The following is a 6,787-nucleotide window of genomic DNA, read 5'->3' as shown; positions in this document are numbered from 1 at the left end:
CTAGAAGATGCTAGATATTTTTAGGTAGAACGCGCCGGACTCACATAGGTCTCTCCAGCCACACGAGGAGTCACAAAACCGCAATGCAAAGCCCTCATCCTCCCTGGATGGAGAAAGTGATCATCATAGAACCCTTATGGACAAACTATTTAAGGCAGAAACAATGTATACATTTCTCAAGGCATTTTACCCATTGCATTAACTTCAAAGTAAAACTGGAGACCATACGTTAGACAATTTTACATTTTAATATTAATATTAATTTATTCTCTTGTTGGTTCTTTTTACGCAAGAGAACAATATGGTTTATCTTTTCATAAACATTTATGCAAACCACAGACGAACAATGATGTCTAGAGTATGAATTCATTTTAGCACAAAACGTATGCCATGGTGTCTTTGTAGGGATTTGAAGCTTTAGAGATGTTTTCAAAATGTAAAATTCCTTTTTCAACAATTCATACACATGAAGCAGTGCTTGAATAAAAGACTTTTCCAAAACTCTGCTTTGGTGCATTGTTCCAGCAAGAAGACAACAGAGAAAGACGTCTGGTGGGTAACTTCAAGAACTGAATCGGCCAAATATTACATCATCAGATTAAAGGTCATTGACTCTGGAGGCACCAGTGACACACGAACTAATGGAATGTTTTTTTTAGACAGGGTTCACATAGTAAGTCGGAAACACTCCAGATAAGTCTAGTCACTCGTGTTTCACAGACCTCGTCACTACTGTAATGCAGACTGTCAAACAACGAGATCTAGTATTCTATATCAGAGATAAAGAGTATCTCTTTAGACGTGTTCAAACATTCAAGTCCAAACTGACTGCTTCTGTTAACTCTTACTTGTGAACTCTGTGAAAAGAAATGTATTTTGTAACAATGAATTACACTTATTAACTATATATATATATTTTTTTTTTTTAAAAAGCTTTAGTATAAAGTATCTTTCAGACTATTTGCGAAAGCTTTTCAGTCTGGTCCAATCTCTTTGTGGACATGTGTATTAGAGGTATAACTGTGAGAAAGTGCTGGTGTTGCCTATACTGGCTTTAGGAACTCATCTCGAGTCAGGATTCCAACTCGATCCAACTTGATAGATAACCTAACCTATTATGTGGCTAGCACGACGACAAACTAAAGTCATATACCTATTAGAGTTGGGTGGACTCAGGGGCGACCTAAAAATCCAAGTACTTAACCACTCAGCCACAGCGTCCCCTTACTTTTCTTATGTATGTAAATAATATTTTTTTTCCTTAGAACTATTGATGTGGATAAGAAATTTATTTAGAAATACAGCTATCCACTTAGCGGTAAAAAAGTAAATAAATTATAAAAGGTAAACAATTGATTGGTCAAATTAAAAATATAAATTACTATAGCTATTAAAGTACCTGTTTTGTAGTCTAACTTTCTGACAATTTTTCAATAAGTATTTTACCTCCATGTCATAACTTTCCACAGAACAGTAAGGGATGGTGCCGATGGTGGCTAGCAGTGTTAGATCCAGTACTGCCAGAGACTATTGTGATGAAAGTCCCAAACGCATACTGCTAGACCGGCCCGCCATCCCAGAGCTGAGACAAAAATGTTAAAAAATTATAAATATAGACGAAAAAAAAAAAGACCGAAAATTATTTGTGCGAGGAAATTTTACATTATATATATAGGCCTATATATATATATATATATATATATATATATATATATATATATATATATATATATATGCCGATAATGACATAAATTTTTTTAAATATATTAGAAACAGACTTCAGTAGATTGTTCAAGGAATGAGTAATTATTTTAATTCTTAGATCTACTGCTTCTACATTTCAATGAGCAGAACTTTAAAAAAAAAGCGCATAGCTCAGAGTTAAACCAAATGGACACACAATAAGCACGAACTTTCTGACCGAAACTATTTTGAATAATTGAAAAGATAATAGAAAATACTTATCCTAAAAAGTCTAGCGAGCCGAAGCCCCCATACTATAATTTGGATAATTTAGTATTCCCCCTATTTAAAAAAAAAATAAAATAAAGTTCCCTTAGTGGTTTGTGTTTTTAAACAAATCACACGCCGCCATATTGACTTTTTTCTTTCCACAATTATCTGGAATATTTTGTCTTTAAACGCTGGACTAATATTAGGCTGACCTACATTTTTGTCCCAGTATACTTGGTCTAGATTTTTTCCTGCACTAAATTTAATTTAAAAAGCAACTAAATCTTTAATCATGAGGGGTTGACGTGAACAGTCGATGTTAGGTCATCGGAAATGACCTTGAGTCAACGAAATGATTGTAAATGGACTGATAAGTTACGTGACCTTATAGTTATTTTCCCACTAGGAAATTCCTGTATATGGGAGTAATAATTGGAACATTTATCCTATCTTATAAATTACAAATGGAGGTGGCTGAACGTTAAAGCGCTTAGCCTAAGGATCGGGGTCCCGGGCTCGAATCCTGGTGAAGACTGGAGTTTTTAAATTTCGGAATCCTTGGGCGCCTCTAGGGAAAAGTAAAGCGGTTGGCGGTTGAGCTGGCCACATGACACACTCGTTAACCGTGGGCATAAAGAATAGGAAATGTGGAGATCTTTGTGTCTTTCTAAGTTTTTTATCACAAAGCTTGTATCAACTCACTCAGTCTGGTAAACGTCTGTACGCGCTACTTCTCTCACTCCCAATCTCGGATCAAGTTAAAATTTTGCCAAAGAAAAAAAAAACCAGTTAGTTAATTAACTATTGGTAATTAATTATTTTGTTTGGTGTCGAACAAGGGAAAGAAATTGACAGATGTGGGGGTATAAGTTGAATAAGCTCCCTTGAGGTGGCAGAAGGTGGTAGAAAAAAAAAAAGTAAATTTCACACTTACCTTGCTTTTTTTTTTTTTTTTTTTAACAAATCCGTTTAAAAACTGAAACTGAATTTTTCGATGATCTGAAACATAACTAGAGTTTTGTGGCTGTTTTACAAAATTATTCAAGACAATGTCAACCATATAGATAACTCTTTGTTTTTCGATAGTTCACATTGCGATACACTGTCACGTTTAGCGTATGCAATCGAAACACATACAATTATGTTCTCAAAGTAATGAATAATGCAGCCGTAGTTTTGATATTGGAAGCTAATTTTTATAAACACCTTGACCTCTGCCCCTTAAAGTGTGTCCCAGTCAAGTTTTTGAAAAAAGAAATGCAAACGGACTTACTAGTATTTCATCTACAATTCAAGACTGAATTAGCGAAAAGTATACACAATCACTACGTTAACTGCGGTATTCTTTTCTTTTTATCCGGTGTTTGAGCAATGGCCAGTAAATCATTTTAAATGGTCTTAAATGAAGCACCCTTCTAAAGTAAATTTGTTTAACAAAAAGTTATTATCTTGTTTTTGAAGTAAACAAACATGAATGGAGCAAATACATTTTATTGATGTATTAATTCAGTCTAATTACAATAGGGCCTACGTGGGGCGTTGTTTATATAATGTATATGTATTGTTCAATACTGTGGTTAACGTTTATTACCTCCCCCTTTTTGCTTACGAGCCCTGTTTAAAATGTTTGAGCTTAAATTTTAGATCTATCTATTTTTTTTTTATTTATATACAAAAAGTTCGGGGCGTGCCGTATGTTTTTGTTCTCATCCTAATTTCAAGAAGAAGAAAAAAAATCAGCTCTAGATAGGAAGAATGTCAAGTATTTCTGGAATGTAGACATCTTAGTTTTAAAGATAGACCTGAAGGTTTCAAAAAAACTAATGGCAAGAAGCTTATCTTGAGCTTGATCTAGTTTATTTAAAGGTATATAATGATCAGCTAGATGAGTTCACATACCTAGGCTGCATCATTGAAAGTAGCCTAATAAAGATGCCTATCATGATATAGTAGGAAAGGCAGACGCCTTTTTAAAAAGCTTATATCAACTCTGTCTGTCTGTCTGGTAAAAAGTTTGTACACGTTATTTCTGCCACACCCAATCTCGAATCAAGCTGAAATTTTTGAACAATTATTTCTTTTACCTGACAACAGTGGAATCAATATAAAAAAAAACAATTAGTTCATTAACTTTTTGTAATTAATGACTAATTATTATTCATAGTCTCATCATTACAATGTTTATTCGTGGAAGAGCATTTTGTCATTAAGTCATTCGCCTATCCATATAATAACTTGGTCAATTAGGTCAATGAGAGATTTCTATTCGTTTACTTGGCTAATTACAAAACTTTTAACAACTCTGACTGTCTGAATACGTTACTTCTTCCACGTCCATTCTCGGATCAAGTTGAACCTTTGCACAATTATTCATTACCGAAGACAATACACGAAAAATAATGAAACCAAATAATCAATTGTAAAATATATAATCATTAAATTATTGGAAATTAATTCGCCAGTATTCAGAACTATGGCTAAATATGTGGGGTTTTGTGTTTTTGTACATGTTATTGCAACAAGTTGAAACCTCAAACAATTATTTATTGCACCCAACACAACATTGATGAATTTAAAAAAATAAACTAATTAGTAAATTAATTATTGGTAATTAATTATTTTGTTTGAAAAAGGTATTAACTTCTACATTATTTTAAATGTGAATTCCTTCCCATTAGATAAGCTTTTTTTTTTTAAAGTGTTTTGTTTATTTTGCTTGCTTTTGCAATCGGTTCAATGATTAAATGTTCCTTATAATGACTTTGTCCAAGAACAGCAGGGGTTCTAAACCTGTGATTAGCGACTCCTTTGGGGGTTGAATGATAAATTTCTCTTGGTCGCATAAGATCGTCGAAAATATAAACTTACTTTGTCAATTCTAACGTGTCAAACTTGACATTGAAATTTATTTTTCCATTAGAAGTTTCTTTTTTTTTTTAAATATTTTTCAAGCATTGATGTTGCAGACATGTGAATAATAATTATTCATTCATTTTAATTGTTGCGGAATAAATAACAGTTTTAACAGTTTAAGTTAATGTAAGTAAATGCATAATGCAACATTAAGCTAATTGGGAATCATATATTATTTCTATGGTGACGTCGTGAAGCACTTCTAAAGCGATTTCGTTTATAATTAGTAATACGCCATCGTTTAATAGTTATTATTGCATGTTATTGAAGGGAATATTGTCGTTATGGAACCAAACAATACAATGGATCTCGAACCACTAGCGGATCCAGAAATTTGGAGTGGGGGGGGGGCGATTTATTTTCCAAACCCTAACCCTAACGCTCAATAAACCCTAACGCTAAGCAAAAAAGCGGGTACAGCATATACATACATACCCCACATATTTAGATTAAGGCTTTGAGGATCGCCGCCGAAAAAAAAATATTCGAAAAATAATTTAAAAAAAACAACAACAAAAAAAACAGCCATGTTGAAGCCTTTCTTTTGACAGCTAGGTTGCCTTGAGGAGCGCTGAAATCTCCGACGCCAAAAGTGTTTTCTTGCATTCTTCACTGCAAAAACGCATTCTCCTGACATCTACAGCTCATTATTTATCCTATTCAAAAAAGCACCTTTTGAATAATGTTTTACTTAAAAGATATTCTAATTTGAATTTACAGGCCCTTACTACATTGCAAATACAACCAATTTATTCCTTAAAAGATAAGATAAGCAACATATTTAGATTAGGACTTTGATGATCGCCGCCGAAAAAAAATATTCGACAAATAATATCTAAAAAAAAACTCATTTGTAAGTGGTACATTTTATTCAATAGAAATGTTTGTAACTTTGTTTTATTTCAGAACTCTAATTCAAAGCTCTAAACAAATAAATTCGGAAGTGGGAGGAGAAATTAAGTGGTCCAATTAGATTCTACTTTAAATCTTTTGGCATTTTTAGGATTGAAGTATATATTGTGAGTTATAGTCTCAAAATTTTTGATACAATAGAAAAAATATCAGTATGAGTAAAGTTTGGAAAAAGATGACAAGGGAAATAATATTTGGGTTCAGAACTCATCTCAATTGTTACTCTTACAATGAAAATTTGTTGTATGAATTCTAAATTTTCCAAAACGAAGTCTTTCTTAAAATAACTCAGATAAATTCGTGTGCAATGACATAAACTCTGCCGCCATACTTGACTTTTCTATTTTCGTCTGGAAAGGGGAGAGGGCGGTAGAAAAGTTAATCCTCACTTCTTTTTATAATTTCTGCTAATGATTGAAGTTGGCATTGAAGAATAGGGGGGTGGGGCGACTCGAAATAACAATATAATTTATAGTAAATTATATTAGTGACATTTTGTAATTTCTTAACTAAAATACAAGAAGAAAAAAGTATTGGTTTGTCCGATGGGCGGAAGGCGATTGCATGTATCGCCCCTCCCACCTGGCACAACCCTTTTTCATTTTATAGTTAGTAATGATAAAATTTGAGATCAGAGTCTGTGCGACATTATATACAAATGGGTTAAAATATCAAAATGTAGCTTATATTAAATAGATATTCAACTAATATTGTTCAAATAATATGATTTCTCCATAAAAAAAGGACCGCCCTCCCCACTCAGAGGGCAGTAGAAGCAATCGCCCCCCCCCCCCCATCTCACTGAATCGGCTAAGATACCAGAAGTGTAGCGATATAATATAAAAAGTATATAGTAATTCAAATAATTTTGTTCACAAACTATGATGTCTAAATAAAAGTAGGACCTCCCCCCCACTCAAATGGTTTAGGTGGGAAGGGCAGTAGATGTATTCGCTCCCCCCACCCCACCCAATCGGCTAACAGGGGTACGACATAATATAAAGATCGG

General features: G+C 33.4%; 1 long non-coding RNA gene across 1 annotated transcript; it reads right to left on the bottom strand.

Annotated features, from left to right (window-relative positions):
• Positions 1-229: 229 nt before the first annotated feature.
• On the bottom strand, positions 230-2,391 carry LOC129927368 (uncharacterized). The gene is made up of 2 exons (XR_008778984.1): positions 1,400-2,391; positions 230-857 (listed from the first exon to the last, which is right to left on the bottom strand). It is a non-coding gene; the product is annotated as an uncharacterized LOC129927368 (long non-coding RNA).
• Between the last annotated feature and the right edge of the window lie 4,396 nt (positions 2,392-6,787).

Source organism: Biomphalaria glabrata, chromosome 7 (assembly GCF_947242115.1).
Source record: "Biomphalaria glabrata chromosome 7, xgBioGlab47.1, whole genome shotgun sequence".
In the NCBI taxonomy this organism is placed as follows: domain Eukaryota; kingdom Metazoa; phylum Mollusca; class Gastropoda; family Planorbidae; genus Biomphalaria; species Biomphalaria glabrata.
Note: the sequence above shows the minus strand (reverse complement) of the source record. Positions and strands in the feature narration are given on the sequence as shown.